The sequence below is a fragment of the Nicotiana sylvestris genome, chromosome 3 (genome assembly GCF_000393655.2).
Source record: "Nicotiana sylvestris chromosome 3, ASM39365v2, whole genome shotgun sequence".
NCBI classification, from domain to species: domain Eukaryota; kingdom Viridiplantae; phylum Streptophyta; class Magnoliopsida; order Solanales; family Solanaceae; genus Nicotiana; species Nicotiana sylvestris.
Window position 1 is genome coordinate 15,587,339 of NC_091059.1, and position 18,137 is coordinate 15,605,475.

Sequence of the window (18,137 nt, forward strand, 5' to 3'; positions counted from 1 at the left end):
CTTACTTGAAATATTACTCACTTTTCACATACCTTATTGATCACGCCCAACTCTAGTCCTAAAAAGAATAAGAGGTCGCTGCAAATATAATCCGGTCTAAAAGTCCGGAGTCGAATCCCACAGAGAACTAAGGCTTAGCTATATCTGTTTAAATATCACTAAAAAGACAAGTTTGAACAATTTTCTAAATTATAAAGATTGAGATTTATATTTCTAACTAATTAACTATCAAATACTAGAAAACGGTAAAATTATCAACTAACGAGACAAAGGGTTGGAGACTAAATTAAAGAGGTCTAGAGTTATGATTTCCCCAATTGTCGGAATCCTTCTAGCTATATTCCCTACAATTTTTCCAATATATTATCTACTGATCGTGATCACTTTAGGTGTCGTAATTCACTCTCGAGCAATTACAACAATTTACTAGACATATTCTCTCGAACTACGCTAGTTGGCTTTATCTAACCGCTCATTATGACCACGTCAAGGCTTTGTTATTTCTAAACCTACCTTTAAACCCGTTGTATTGATTTCTCACATACGTTAGGAGTGATGTTGTTCAACGATCACCTAAATATATATACTTTCTCAAGAAACACATAATAAATAGGCACAGTCAATCAATGGATATTCAATCAACACCAAAAAACACGTAGTTGAACAAGTAGAGAAATCCAACGGCTCAATTATAAAAAAACATAACAAGAATTTATCCTACAAAAGGTTCTTTCAAAACCCTAGATAACAATTTAGCTATTCATAATAGTATGTAAAACTACAATACTAAAAATCATAACCAACAATGAAAAATAGGAAGAGGAAGGAAAAATGCGTTGAAGAATTTCCCGCCTTGCTCCTATTGTGTTCTTGACTCCTTAGGTCGAATCCTCGGTCTCCTTAGCCTCCTTAGGTCTAATTTTTATGTCAAAAGTGTGTCCCACCCTTAAAATACCATTTTTTACTGTATATATACCAAGTATGGTCGGGACCAAACAATTATCCCTTCTCTTACACGAAAAAAGACAATATTTCATGTCTGGACTGCCACGGCCGCGGTCAACCGCGGTATATGGCAGGTATATTGCCTCAGCTCTGCGGTCGCAGTTTCGACCGCACTTTTCACCCTGTTCTGTTTGGAATTTGAAAAAACGTAAACATGAAATGTGTAGCCCTTTGAGTTAGCTTTCTAACCATATATTGTGGAGCCCAAATGGAGTTCTAAGCAAAAAGTTATGTGCATTTTACTAGACAGTACGTAATATGCCTACTCGAGTCTTCGTTTTGTTGCTTTATCATCCATTGATCCCCGAATACGATCCCGGCTTAATTCCTTGGGCTTTTTCTCAGACTTCAAAGCTCCAAATCACATGAATTCATTCCATAACATCTATATAGCTCGGAATCACTCCTACAATGCATAAAACACACCGTTAGTGCAAAACACTAGCGATTAAAGCGCAAACTCAACTAAAGTGCAGTAAATTAGAGTGTAATAATCGACTAAAATACGCAATTATAGCCCATCATCAACACCCCACACTTAAATCATTTCTCGTCCTTGAGCAATCAAACTACACTTTATATAGACACGACCTTTTTAAACAATTTTCCTAACTCATCACACCAAGAATATTTTAAATAGACTAAGCACAAAAGCGTAACATCTTCACCTCAGGATTTGACTCACAAGTACCACGTATTATTCACAACTCACATACTTACTCTAACATAGAGGTCACTGACATTACCTTTCCTTCATGAATCAAGTGCCCTCACAAAACAAAAGAGAGTAGTTTCACAAAATAAAATTTAAGAACACTTAGGAACTCAAGATAGAAAGAATTCACTCACTCTCAGAAATAATATTCATATGCCACAAAATATGCTCCATAAGCTTGCCCGTAGTGTATTACTCCACTAATAAAGCTCATTCAATCTAAGATCAATTAGGACTTTATTTGGTTATAATGTAGGCTACGGGACGGGTATGATATATTTATATATAAGAGTGACTCCACCTCCCTAAGCACTTTAATACATATACTTTAACATTCAAACACAATACTTATGTCAAACCAAAACTCCACCTTCACATCAATGTATATTACCCCATTCTTTTTTAAGCGCACTTACATCAAGATCCACCACTTATCAAGGAATTTTTTTTTCACAACAATCCAACTACTTTTTTTTAAATTCAAGTGGCTCTTACTTTTTCAAAACAGTGCACCTTTCTCCTTATTTAATTTGTTCCACTCAAAAGCCAAACCAACCACCCCACACTTTAACCTTTACAAAGTTCATTAACAATTCAAGTGCTCATGAGAGGTTACAATGGTTCAAATAGATGGTTAATTCGAACAAATGGGTAAGGCTTGTAATGTGGTTGCCAAAGAAACAAGATTACAGGCTCAAAGGGGTTAACTACGATACATAACAATTAGGCGGATAAAATATACATATCTAGCTCAACAAAGAAACGCCTATATCACTTCCAAGACTGAACAAAACTACTATTTCGCTTTGCAAATACACGGGGCAAGTTCTAGGCATCAAATGCAATGCACAGAATGACACAAAACCTTGCACACACATGGCACATAACTCACTCAGGATTGGATTCATAGACACTCTAGTCAAAGCAGTTAAGCAAAGTTAAGATCATACAATTTAAGGTACTTATGCAAGAGTCAAAAACTGAGCCTAAGCGTCACACCCAAAGTACTCACTATTCTCAAGGCATAACAAAGTCAAGAGATATTGCTTCAATTCAAAACACAATACAATGGCTCCTACTCCAAAAAGAATAACTACACCCGGTTCAAACAAAACCCTTGGAAAAGAACCGTGGTTTAAAGAAAAATCAAGGGGTAATTGCTACACTACCTAACAAAAGAATTTTTTTTTGTTTTTTTTCTTTAGACTTAAATCCCTCAAGAAAATTGTCTAATAGATCCATCGTCGGGAAAAGTCCAATCTTTTCTATTTAAAAAAAATATTCAATTAAACTAACACAACTAAAATAGCATAGAAAGTCACCCAGACAATCTCCTCACCCCACACTTAAAATTGTGCATTGTCCCCAATGCACACCATAACTAATAAAAGGATAAAAGATACTCCCTGGTAGGCCAAAGGCCGAAGCACTAACAACTCATGGGGTACTCAGACTTCTCCCAAGCTTGGTCCTTCGTGCGGGTACCTCACACTTAGTTCCAACCATTTGGTTTGTTGTTGCATCTTTCCAATACCTTTGCTTTCCATGCTCCTAGAAAATAAAAAATTGACACTACAAAAATAATTCAATTAAAAAAAATTAAAAAAATAAAAGAAAGCAATAAAGTTGGGTTGCCTCCCAACAAGCGCTTGATTTAGCGTCGCAGCACGACGCGAATCACTTTTTGCCTCCACCTTGAGCTTATAAATTGAACCCCCAATTTGGCATCAAGTTTTCGGCTATGATCTAGGGGTGGAGGAACAAATCTAATTTGCCCAAGCAACCATTGTACTATTCTACACTTCTTGGCTTTTAGATGAGGTATGTAGTCCTGTCTTTCTGGCAAGAAAAATTCCAGACTGTAGGCACCTTGTTCCTCATTCCTTGACTCCTCAATTGGCTCGGATAACTCTATTTCCATATCATTATCCAAGCCCAATGTGGAAAAATGTTTGGAGTGAGGACCAATGCGCTCAAACACATGAACTTCAGGACTTTCAGCATCCTCAACATCAATGATACTAGAGTCAACAAAATTTGTATCCTTAATGTCCTTGGCTGACTCTAGTCCCACTTCTTCAACATTGATATCCTCAAATTGTAGTTGGCTAGGTTGTTGATGTTCTACTCTGGCCTCCCCAATTAACACCTCAAATTCATGCTCTTCTTGGCTACTATCCCCAATATTGGCTTGTTGAGCATTAACAACTCCAACCACTTGACTCAATTGAGCCTCCAAGTTGCGAATAGTTGCCTCTTGCCTATCTATCTGTAGTTGTTTCTCATTATTTTGTTCCAGAAGGCACTTTAACATATCCTTGATCTCCTTTAGGTCTGCATCCCCAGGCTCTTTGTTCCTGCTAACTTCACAAGAAAAGGTAGAACCATCATAATAAGGGGTTGGGGGAAGATAAGAAATATAAGCACAACCATAAAAGTGACCATTTTTACCACCACACACATCACACATGTTCCACAAATAAGATTGAGTTAGTGCACATAACTCGTTCTTAGGAACATTTTGAAAATTTTGCCATGGGTGGTTTCCTTCACAATATGTATGGAGATTAATAGTAGAATTATCTACACCTAAATTCTCATAATTCCAAGATGTCATGTTTCTCAAATCAATAGCTATAAAAAAAATAAAAAATACAAAAAAACAAAACTAAAGAAAACAAAATAAAAGTTTAAACTCGAAACCTAGCAATATATACAGTTACAACTATACTATTAGTTCCCAAGCAAAGGCGCCAAAATTTGATCACGCCCAACTCTAGTCCTAAAACAGATAAGCGGTCGCTACAAATATAATCCAGTCTAAAAGTCCGGAGTCGAATCCCACAGAGAACTAAGGCTTAACTATATCTGTTTAATATCACTAAAAAGACAAGTTTGAACAATTTTCTAAATTATAAAGATTGAGATTTATATTTCTAACTAATTAACTAGCAAATACTAGAAAACGGTAAAATTATCAACTAACGAGACAAAGGGTTGGAGACTAAATTAAAGAGGTCTAGAGTTATGATTTTCCCAATTGTCGGAATCCTTCTAGCTATATTCCCTACAATTTCGCCAATATATTATCTACTGATCGTGAGCACTTTAGGTGCCGTAATTCTCTCTCGAGCAACTACAACAATTTACTAGACATATTCTCTCGAACTACGCTAGTTGGATTTATCTAACCGCTCATTATGACCACGTTAAGGCTTTGTTATTTCTAAACCTACCTTTAAACCTGATGTATTGATTTCTCACATACGTTAGGAGTGACGTTGTTCAACAATCACCTAAATATGTATCCTTTCTCAAGCAACACATAATAAATAGGCACAGTCAATCGATGACCATTCAATCAACAACAATAAATACGTAGTTGAACAATTAGAGAAATCAAACGGCTCAATTATATAAAAACATAACAAGAATTTATCCAACAAAAGGTTCTATCAAAACCCAAGATAACAATTTAGCTATTCATAATAGTATGTAAAACTACAATACTAAAAATCATAACCAACAATGAAAAATAGGAAGAGGAAGGAAAAACTCGTTGAAGAATTCCCCGCCTTGCTCCTATTGTGTTCTTGACTCCTTAGGTCGAATCCTCGGTCTCCTTAGCCTCCTTAGGTCTAATTTTTATGTCAAAAGTGTGTCTCACCCTTAAAAATACTGTTTTTCCATGTATATATACCAATTAGGGTCGGGCCCAAACAATTATCCCTTCTCCTACGCGAAAAAGGACAATATTTCATGTCTGGAATATCGCGGCCGCGGTCAACCGCGGTATATGGCAGGTATACTGCCTCAACCCGCCTCAGCTCCGTGATCGCGGTTTCGATCGCGCTTTTCACCCTGCTTCGATTGGAATTTGAAAACACGTAAAACATAAAAGTTGTAGTCATTTGAGTTAGCTTTCCAACCATATATTGTGGATCCCAAATGGAGTTTTGAGCAAAATGTTATGTGCATTTTACTAGACAGTACGCAATATGCGTACTCGAGTCTTCGTTTTGTTGCTTTATCATCCGTTGATCCCCGAATACGATCTTGGCTTAATTACTTGGGCTTTTACTCAGCCTTCAAAGCTCCAAATCACATAAATTTATTCCATGACATCTATATAGCTCGAAATCACTCCTACAAGGCATAAAACACACCGTTAGTGCAAAACACTAGCGATTAAAGCGCAAACTCAACTAAAGTGCAGTAAATTAGAGTGTAATAATCGACTAAAATACAAAATTATAGCCTATCATCACTTATACACCTTACTATTATGGTCATGTGGTACCTTGTATGGTACTAGTCCATAAATACCGAGTATTTTATCTCGAGCCGTATTTTATCCCAACATGCCAAACTTGGACGAAAATTTATTTTCTTTGACTTGCTCCCCCTTTCACCTTTACTAATCACTTGTGAAATAGCATAATCCTTATAATCTCCAAATAATCTTTTACTTAGACCGATGTCAATTACCTTATGACAAATTTAACGTACAATACTACAGGGTGCAACATCGTCGTAGCTTAATACTGTGAAGCGTGACATCATCGTAATGTAATACTATTGGGTGCAACACTGTCGTAACTTAATACTGTGAAGCACAACATCATCGTAATGTAATACTTCAAGGCGTAACATCATCATAATATATTACTGCAGAGGGTAACATCATCGTAATATATTACTGCAGAGCATAACATTGACGTAATACTGCAGGGCGTAACAAGATATTCACAATGCCCACAAGGGGTCCTTACGTAAAAATACAAAAAAGTAAAGAAACCTAAATCTACTCTGAGGCCGCATCTTCGGCAGCTGCATCTTCGGGAGCCTTGTCTCTGGGAACCTCCTTCTCGGGGACTCCATCTTCGTCTCCTCCGCTCTCGGAACCACTAGTTGAATTATCTTCGTCAGAAAGCAAAGCGGCAGCCTCTTCTTCCAAAGTCTTTGCTTTTTCAATGGTGGTTGAGAGGTCAAAGACACGAGCATGCACCTCCTCGAGGGTTTCCCTCTAAGACTGTCGCCTGGCATGGTTGAGTGCACATGATAGCTTAACTTCTGCCGTAGGAGAAATCTCCTTTGCTCGGGTGTTAGCAGCTTCAGCATCAGCTCGATATGAAGACACTAGTGCCTCTACCTCGGATTTGGCCTTGGCAAGCTCAACAGCTAATTTAGCTTTGAGCTCTTCGATTTTGCGGCTTCGAGCCAGGCTTTCCTCCTTTACTCTTTGAAGCTGGCATTCGATTAAAGCCAGCTGCTCCCAAAGAGTATCTTTCTTCGTGGCGAGACATTCCATGCCTTGTCTCCATCCAAGGGTTTCGGCCTCCTTCATCTTGAGCTCCTCCCGAAGCTGCTCCACCAGCTCGCCCTTCTGCTGGAATTGTGGAATTGAAAATATTAGTCGCCAAAACAAGAAAATATAGACCCTCAAAGGTTATATTACCTTTTTAATGAGCTCGGTCTGTTCTTGACGAGCCTTCACCAATTCAACTCGGAGATCGCTAATCTCCCCCTCTTTTTTTGACAAAGAGGATCTTAAGGTTGTCCCTCTCCTCCATGAGCTTCTTAAGTTCAGCTTCGCATCGGGCAAGCTCATCTTGAGATTTGTTGAAAGCTCGTTGATGAAGCGACACGACCTTCTCATAAGGAAAAGAAGTAAGACTTAGAAAAATGAAGATTAAACTCGAAGTAGTGGAATACAAAACTTACTTGTTTGAGAAGCCTTTCGGCCTCGTAAAAAATAAATGAGGCATTGGGATCAGGACCTTCTTCGATCCCCGTAAGGCACTCCCGAAAAATATCGTTTCCTTCATGGGTCGTTCCCATGTCAGGAATCCCCATAGCTTGGGCATCTTGGAATTGCCCTTCGGAGAACACCGGGCCCTGTGGTGAGTCGTCTATGTTGATTACCCCAAGTGGTTCACTTGGGATATTATCCTGTCTTTGAAGAGCCTCGCAGTTAGGCTCTTCGAGCTCATCCACCAAACGTCCCCCGAGACAAAGCGCACTTTTTCCACCTGAAGGATCGGGGACTTTGCTCGAGCTCCCCTCTGAAATTTTTTCGATTCGAGATCGAACCGCCTCTACCTCTGTAGACTCAGCGGCCTTCGAAACGTTAGAGCCTCCTCTTTCCCGAGCTACCAACAGGTAGTCTGTCACAACTCAAACTGATGGGTCGTGATAGGTGCTCGAGTCCTACCTGTCAAACATCCCTAAGCATGTGTCTAAGATATAAACCTAAATAACATCTACTGAATTACGAGAATAATGTACGTGAAAGAAATCTGCACAAAAAGGCATACATACATATACGTGCAACATACTTAGGGCGAGCCGACAAGGCTGCTATAGACAACTATATACCTCAAAACTGGAAGTCGGCAAGGCCACATATTATCCAACTAGACATATTGTCTATAGACATCTAATAGAAATATAACTGACAGACGGGACTGAGCCACGCCATATCCATATATATATATATATATATATATATATATACAAACATATCATACCAAAATCAAAAGCAGCTCCGGATCAAGTGGAGCACGCCAACTCTCACTGATCAAGGATCCTAAGAAGGGGGACCGTCAGCTTGCCTACCTGCACCTGCGGGCATAAAATGCAGGCCCCGTGAAATAGTGCGTCAGTACAAAAAATGTACTGAGTATGTAAGGCATGAAAATCAGTACGTAAATAACATAGATGAAACATGGAATAAAGAAATCCATCTATAAATCTAAATAACTTTGTAAATTCTAAAACATTTACAATGTCATGCACGTGCGTATAAATGTCATGTCATGCATAGGTATGGGTGTACATAATATCATCAAGCCACTGAGGGCATCCCATCATATCGTCTCGTCCACTGTGGGCAACATCATCAACATATACCAACTGATCAGGTGGTGATGCGTATATAATGCCGTAACCTTTTTCTCATATCCCATATACATACAGTGTATGTGTGTATATATATATATATATATATATATATATATATATATACGTGTATATAATGTCATCTGGTCATGGGTCAATGTACATATATAAATGAATGAAATGCATGAAAAATATGTAATAATCTCAATATTCCTTCCAGATAAACTTTTTCAACTGAGTATTATTTTGAGACTCATGAACAGAAGATATAACAATATATCACATGGGAAACCAAGAACAAAGAGACCCCTAGTATTTTTATGAACAGAGTCATTTATGAAAATCGTGCGTTTACTCGTTTCTTCTGTATAACTTGGACCATGCCAAAAAGAAAGAAGGGATGGACTTAACATACATGGAGTAGGGAAAACTCTGTATAATATTCTTGGCGAAGATTGCACCACACTCTTTTGTAACTGTAAAATTTTGATGGAATTACGCTTCTGTTCCTTGAATTATTTTGAACGAAATGAAGATTCTGTTTCTGTGAAGTATTTTGAATGAAAATGAAGCTTTTGTTCTTTGAAGTATCTTGAATTATAAAGAATGGAACATGTCTCTTGTTTTATAATTTTTAACGTTTTTTTTGGTTCTTCTTTTGTCCAAATGGAATGGACAAGATTTTATATTAAACCTTACTTGAATGATTTAATGGTCCCAAGATAAGACAACTATACATGGAATGACTTAAGAGTCATTCCTTTGTTTGTGGCCTTCTGCCACGTTACCTTTCTTAGGGGGAGGGGGGTTAATCTTATCTCATTTTTTTAATAATTAACTAGGTAATGTCCTGCTACCCTATAATTAACTAATTACCCACATAATTAAACAAATTCTCAATTTACTTAAAATTTTACTTATTTTTAATATACTTTATACATCATATTATCACGGCCATATAGTACCTTGTATGGTACTAGTCCATAAATATCGGGTAGTATCGCTCGACCCGTATTTTATCCCAAATTGACCACTTTCAATGAAACTCGTTTTCTTTAATTTGTGTACCTTTTATTCTTTATGACACTTATTTATCACTTGTTATAAATATCGTAAATATGTTAACCTCAAGATAATATCATCCCTGAGTCTATGTCGATTAACTGAAGACGAAACTTTTAACGTACAAAAATGAGAGATGTAACATCCTTCCACCCTTAGAAACATTCGTCCTCGAATGTTCAACTCCCCGGGATCTATATAACTTTTGGAAGGATCGCCCTTGTAACAACACTACTACCAACTCTCCTTATAGAAGCTTAATAATCCAATGCCACATAGGACCACAATCATTAATAACGACAATGGCCTCATACGACCAACGACAATAACCAACATAAGAATTTATACACGTACATTATGATTATGACGTCTCAGTCGGATCCTTCTCTAGAGGAGGAAATAAGTAGGGATATCTAGACTTCATGTCATCCTCGGCCTCCCAAGTTATTTCTTCCACATTGTTGTTTCTCCAAAGTACTTTCACGGAGGCTACCTCCTTATTCCGTAGCTTGCGGATTTGTCGATCTAGGATAGCTTCCGAAATTTCCTTGTATGACAAGTCCTCTATAATCTGTACATCAACTGTGGGCACCACTCGGGTAGGATTGCCAATGCACTTCCGTAACATAGATACGTGAAAAACTGGATGGACAGACTCCAATTCCGAGGGCAATTCTAACTCATAAGCTACTTGGCTCACTCTCCGAATGATCCTATAATGCCCAATATACTATGGGCTAAGTTTTCCTTTCTTGTCAAACCCCATTACACCCTTCATAGGTGACACCTTTAAGAATACCCGGTCATTAACCCCGAACTCTAAATCTCGTCATCGCATGTCAGAATATGACTTTTGATGACTCTAAGCTATCACCAGTCGATCCCGAATAAGCTTTACTTTCTTTATGGCTTGCTGAACTAGGTCTAGCCCATGTAATCCAGATTCTCCAACATCAAACCACCTTATAGGCAACCTACACTTCCATCCATAAAGAGCTTCGTATGGATCCATCTGAATACTGGAATGGTAGCTATTATTATATGCGAAATCAATAAGTGGAAGATGATCATCCCAACTACCTTTGAAGTCTATTACACAAGCTCGTAACATATCCTCCAATGTCTGAATAGTACGCTCAACATGTCCGTCTGTCTAGGGATGAAATGCTATACTAAGACTTACTTGAGTCCCCAATCCTTTTTGGAAGGACCTCTAGAAGTTAGTTGTATATTGAGCTCTTCTATCCGAGATAATAGATACAGGGACACCATGCAGTCTTACTATCTCCTTAATATAAAGCCTTGCATAATCCTCTAAGGAATATGTAGTTCTAATGGGCTGACTTTGTAAGCCTATCAACAATCACCCATATCGAATCGAATTTACGCTGGGTACGAGGTAAGCCTACAATGAAATCCATATTGATTACTTCCCATTTCCAAGTCAGAATCTCCATAGCCCGCAATAACCCACCGGGTTTCTAATGCTCAATCTTAACCTGCTGACAGTTAGGACACTGAGCAACAAACTCCGCTATATCATTTTTCATTCTGTCCCACCAATATACTTCCCTGATATCATGATACATCTTTGTTGCTCCTAGATGGATAGAACAATGAGAATAGTGAGTTTCTCCCATAACCTGCCAACGCAGCCCTGCAATATTAGGCACACATAATCGCCCTCGATATCTGGGACCCCATCTTCTTTAATTTCAAACGATGCCTTCTCCTTTTGAAGGGTGGTATCCCTATAATGAACTAACATAGGATCCTCGCACTGGCGTTCCTTTACTTCAGTTACTAAAGAGGATGTTGTCGTATCCTGAATAGTCATTCCAATATCACCTGAGTCCAGTAACCGAACTCCAAGACTAGCTAGCTGATGAACCTCATAGGCTATTTCCCTCTATTCTGGTTGTAAATACGACAGGCTACCCATAGATCTATGGCTTAGGGCATCGGCTACTACATTCGCCTTCCCCGGATGGTATAAAATATCAACGTCATAGTCTTTAAGTAGCTCCATCCATCTCCTTTGACGTAGATTCAATTCCTTTTGCTTGAATATGTACTTGAGGCTCTTATGATCCATAGTGCCTAAATCACTACGGCTAACTCTAAATCGTGGGTCGGGTAGTTCTTCTCATTCTTTCTTAGTTGTCTAGAAGCATAAGCCACAACCTTACCATGTTGCATCAGCACACAACCCAACCCAACGCATGAAGCGTCACAATAGATAACGTAACCATCGGTCCCTTCTGGAAGTATTAGAACCGGTGTTGATGTTAATCTGTCCTTTAATGCCTAGAAACTCCGTTCGCAAGCATCAGTCCATTGAAACTTTGCTCCCTTCTGAGTCAACTTTGTCAAAGGTGCTGAAGGGGAAGAAAATCCCTCTACAAATCTCCTGTAATAACCTGCCAAACCGAGAAAGCTACGAATCTCCGTCGGTGTTGTGGGTCTAGGCCAAGTCTTTACTGCCTCAATCTTTTGTGTATCCACCTGGATGCCTACACCCGAAATGACATGCCCAAGGAAAGCTACAGAGTTCAACCAGAATTCACATTTAGAAAATTTTGCATACAACTTGCCTTTTTGTAGAACTCTAAGCACAGTATGCAGATGATCAGCATGCTCAGCCTCTGAGCGAGAATACACCAATAAATCGTCGATAAATACAATTACGAACAGATCTAAAAAGGGCATGAATACACGATTTATCAAATCCATGAACACTGCTGGGGCATTGGTCAGACCGAACGACATAACACGAAACTCAAAGTGCCCGTATCTGGTCCTGAATGCTGTCTTTGGAATATCTTCATCTTTAACCCTTACCTGATGGTACCCGGACCTCAAGTCTATCTTTGAAAAACACTTGTCACCTTGCAACTGATCAAATAAATCGGCAATCCTCGGGAGCGGGTACTTATTCTTGATCGACACCTTATTCAACTGTCTATAATCAATACACATCCGTAAGGAACCATCTTTCTTCCTCACAAATAAAATAGGTACTCCCCACGGGGATGTACTAGGTCTGATAAAGCCTTTTTCAAGCAAGTCCCATAGTTGTTCCTTTAACTCTTTCAGCTCCGCGGGGGCCATTCTATAGGCAGGAATAGATATTGGATGAGTATCTGGTAGTAGGTCAATGGCAAACTCAATTTCTCGTTCTGGCAGAAGACTGAAAAGTTCATCGGGAAACTCATTAACCACTAGGATGGAATGAATGGTTGGTGACTCTACTTCCATATCCTGAACCCGAACTAAGTGATAAATACAACTCTTACTGATCATCTTCCTTGCCTTGAGATAGGAAATAAATCTACCTCTCGGTGATGCCGTATTACCTTTCTACTCCAAAACAGGCTCCCTTGGAAATTGAAATCGGACTATCTTTGATCTACAATCAATGTTGGCATGACAAGAAGCCAACCAATCCATACTCATTATAACATCAAATTCTACCATATCTAACTCGATTAAGTCTGTTACGATAGATCGATCATGAACTACTATTATACAACCCCTATATACTTGCTTAGCTATCACTGAGTCCCCAACAGGTGTAGATACCTCAAAAGGTTTAACCAATTCAGATTTTATTTCAAACTTACTAGCAACCAACAGAGTAACGTATGATAAGGTGGAACTTGGGTCAATCAGTGCATATACATCATATGAAGAGACTGATAATATACCTATAACAACATCAGGTGATGACTCCTGGTCCTGTCATCCTGCCAACGCATAAATGCAGTTCTGAGGACTGCTCGAGCTAGATGCTCCGCCTATGCCTCTACCATGACTCATTGGTGCTTGTGGACCTTGCCCAGGGGGGCATACTAATGATGACGAACCAACTACAGATCCCGCTGGCTGAGTTATGCTTGCATTCCCTCTCAATGGACAATCCCTCATAATGTGGCCCGAATAACCACAAGTATAACAAACACCTAATCCCATACGGCACTGCCTGGTATACTTCTTACCACATTGAGCACATCGTGGCAAGGGTTGCCTCATCTGACTTGACTCACCCCTATATTGAGAACCTGAGGCCCTAAAATTCTGACCAGACCCTGAATATGTGGAACGGTCAATTCTCTTACCGCCAAACTAAGAGGGCGCGCTAGCCGATGGCTGGGCTAGATACCTTGGGTATTGTTGCCTCTAACCACCTCAAAACTCACCAGAAAGACCCGAAGACCTCGCTCTCTTATTCTGGGCCCTATCATGCTCACGATCGGCCCTCTGTTTCTCCTTACGCTCCTCTACACCCTGAGCGTAAGCCTAAATACGAGAAATATCCATGCCTGGATAAAGTGAGACCGACATAAAATCGTTAAGCAAGTGAGGCTCTAATCTCATCACGAACTGGTGAACCCGATCATCCATCTTAGATACAATAGTCGGTGCATACTTAGCCAGCGAATCAAACTGAAGACTGTACCCCCGAACACTCATGTTACCCTGTCAAAGGGTCAAGAACCTATTAACTCTGGCCCGTCTAAGCTCTGGTGGCAGATAATGACGAAAAAAAGCTTCTGTAAACTCCTACCATACTGCTAGAGGGGCATCCTCACCTCTAGACAATTCCCAAGACTCATACCAATTAACTGCAACATCTTGGAGTCTATAGGAAGCTAGCTCAACTGACTCAGTCGCAGTGGCCTTCATTACCCTTAACGTCTTCTGCACTCTATCAATAAATACCTAAGGGTCCTCGTTTGGAACTGCTCCAGTGAATACCGGAGGGTCTAAATTAATGAAGTCACAAACCCTCGCACTAACAGACCTATTTGTATGACCAATACGTATTTCCTGACGTCGAGCCTATGTGTTTACTAATCGGGTTAATAGATGAATATCATCTCTCATCTCCTGACCCGGTGTATCTGGCTGAGGAGTTGGAGATACAGGGATGGGCACTGGAGCTAGTGCCTCTCGAACCTCTTCTGGAAAGGGCGGGGTATGTGAAGTTTGAGATGGAATCTCACTATGAGACTCTCTCCGAGCCCTGATAATTCGTGGCGCTTGACTAGTAGTTTCGCCAGCCACGGACTTTCCCTTCTGGGCGGTTATAGTCTTTGGAGGCATCGCTGAAAATATAACATGTCGTTAGGAACATGAATCCTTATATTGCACGATCTAAGGTAAGAAGAGAGGATAACATCCTATATGTCCTGTAGTCTCCTGTTTATAAGTGTAGTGTACAACACACCCAGAAACAAGACTCTACTAGACACAATCTAAGACAACCCTAGGACAAAACTGCTCTGATACCATTTTTGTCACGACCCAAACCGATGGGCCGCGATGGGTGCCCGAGTCCTACCTGTCAAACATTCCTAAGCATGCGTCTAAGATATAAACCTGAATAACATCTGCTGAATTACGAGAATAATGTACATGAAGAAAATCTGCCCAAAAAGGCATACATACATATACGTGCAACATACGTAGGGCGAGCCGACAAGGCTGCTACAGACAACTATATACCTCAAAACTGGAAGCCGGCAACGCCACATATTATCCAACTAGACATACTGTCTACATACCTCTAATAGAAATATAACTGTACAAAGATGGGACTAAGCCACGTCATACCCATATATATATATATACATACAAACATATCATACCAAAATCAAAAGCAGCTCCGGATCAAGTGGAGCACGCCAACTCCCGTTGATCAAGGATCCTAAGAAGGGGGACCATCAGCTTGCCTACCTGCACCTGTGGACATGAAATGCAGGCCCCGTAAAATAGGGCGTTAGTACGAAAAATGTATTGAGTATGTAGGGCGAGCCAACACGGCTGCTATAGACAACTATATACCTCAAAACTGGAAGCCGACAAGGTCACATATTATCCAACTAGACATATTATCTACATACCTCTAATAGAAATATAAATGTACAAAGACGAGACTAAGCCACGTCATACCCATATATATATATATACACATACAAACATATCGTACCAAAATCAAAAGCAGCTCCGGATCAAGTGGAGCACGCCAACTCCCGTTGATCAAGGATCTTAAGAAGGGGGACCAGCAACTTGCCTACTTGCACCTACAGACATGAAACGCAGGCCCAGTGAAATAGGGCGTTAGTACGAAAAATGTATTTAGTATGTAATTCATGAAAATCGGTACGTAAATGACAAAGATGAAACATGGAATAAAGTAATCCATCTGTAAATCTGAATAACTTTGTAAATTCTGAAACATTTACAATGTCATGCTCGTGCGTATAAATGTCGTGTCATGCATAGGTATGGGTGTACATAATATCATCAAACCACTGAGGGCATCCCATAATATTGTCTCGATCACTGTGGGCAACATCATCAACATATACCAACTGATCAGGTGGTGGTGCATAAATAACGCCGTAACCTTTTTTCCATATCCCATATACATACATACATACATATATATATACATACATACATACATACATATAAATACACGTATATAATGTCATCTGGTCATGGGTCAATGTACATATATAAATAAATGAAATGCATGAAAAATATGTAATAATCTCAATATTCCTTTCGGATAAACTTTTTCAACTGCGTATTATTTTGAGACCTATGAACAGAAGATATAACAATATGTCACATGGGGAAACCAAGAACAAAGAGACCCCTAGTATTTCTATGAACAGAGTCGTTTATGAAAACTGTGCGTTTGTTCGTTTCTTCTAACTTGGACCATGGCAAAAAGAAAGAAGGGATGACCTTAACATACCTGGAGTAGGGAAAACTCCATATAATATTCTTGGCGAAGATTGTACCGTATTCTTTTGTAACCGTAAAATTTTGATGGAATTACACTTCTGTTCCTTGAATTATTTGAACGAAATGAAGCTTCTATTTCTGTGAAGTATTTTGAACGAAAATGAAGCTTTTGCTCTCTAAAGTATCTTGATTTATAAAGAATGGAACATGTCTCTTGTTTTATAATTTTTAACGTTTATTTGGTTATTCTTTTGTCCAAATGGAATGGACAAGATTTTATATTAAACCTTACTTGAATGATTTAATGGTCCCAAGATAAGACACCTATACATGGAATGACTTTTCATTCCTTTATTTGTGGCCTTCTTCCACGTTACCTTTCTTGGGGGGGGGGGGTTAATCTTGTATTAACTAGGTAATATCCCGCTATCCGATAATTAATTAATTACCCGCATAATTAAAAATTATCTCAATTTACTTAAAATTTTACTTATTTTTAATATACTTTATACATCATATTACCACGGCGATATGGTACCTTGTATGGTACTAGTCCATAAATATCTGGTAGTATCGCTCGACCCGTATTTTATCCCAAATTGGCCACTTTCAACGAAACTTGTTTTCTTTAATTCGTGTACCCTTTACCCTTCATGACACTTATTTATCGCTTGTTATAAATAGCATCTATGTCGATTAACTTATTTAACGTATGAAAACGCGAGATGTAACACAGTCGTCATCTTCTTCCTCTTCTTCCTGATCCCGAAAACGCTGGGTCATTTTTGGAGATAGGGCCACGGTGTCAGCCTTGGGCTTTCGAGCTTTGCTTTTCTTTGGCTTCGGGGAATTCGCATGCGACCTCCTCTTTCTTTTCTTTTCCTTGGAAGGCTTTGGCGTCTCTTCTTCACCAGGTGGGGGCAGCACATGCCGACGACGTCTCCGAGGCCTACATAAAGATAAAGTAAGTATTTCACTAAGAAGTGTATGTATGCAAACAAGAAGACTCGCCATGGTTTTTTGCCTCCCATTGACCTTTGACCAAGTCACGCCAATTGCGCTCTGCGTATGAAGAAGTAGAGGCCAGTTTTCGAACCCAACCCTCGAGGTCAGGGACCGCACCGGGAAATCAAGCAATAGCTACACCATCGAAAAAATATTAGGATGAGAAAAAGTAGGGAAAGCGGAATATAAAGCCACTATCGATGATCTTGTGCTTACGTTTCATGTTCTATTCCTCGGGGAATGACATCCTCTCAGCAGGAATCAGGTCGGAGGTCCTGATTCGGACAAACCGGCTCATTCATCCTCGATCCTTGTCCTCATCAATGCTGGAGAAGAGAGATTTCAAAGATCAACGTTGTAGCTTTATCAGGCCACCTCGATACAAGCGAGGGTTGTATAGCCTTATCAGATGGTCGAGGGTAAAAACCATTCCCTCGACCTGGCTCGAGAAGTATCTGATCAGACTGACAATTCGCCAGAATGAAGGGTAAATCTGGCTCGGCGTCACTTTGTATTGTTGGCAAAAATCAAGAATAAGTGGGTCTATGGGACCCAGAGCTGGATCTGCAGGGCCCAGCGTGAATGGGTAGGTATACACGCTTAAGTACCCCGCTTTGTAAGTAGTAATGTCCTCTTCGGGGGAAGGGATCACTACGTTTTTGTTCACCCAGTTACAGTCCTTTTTCACCTG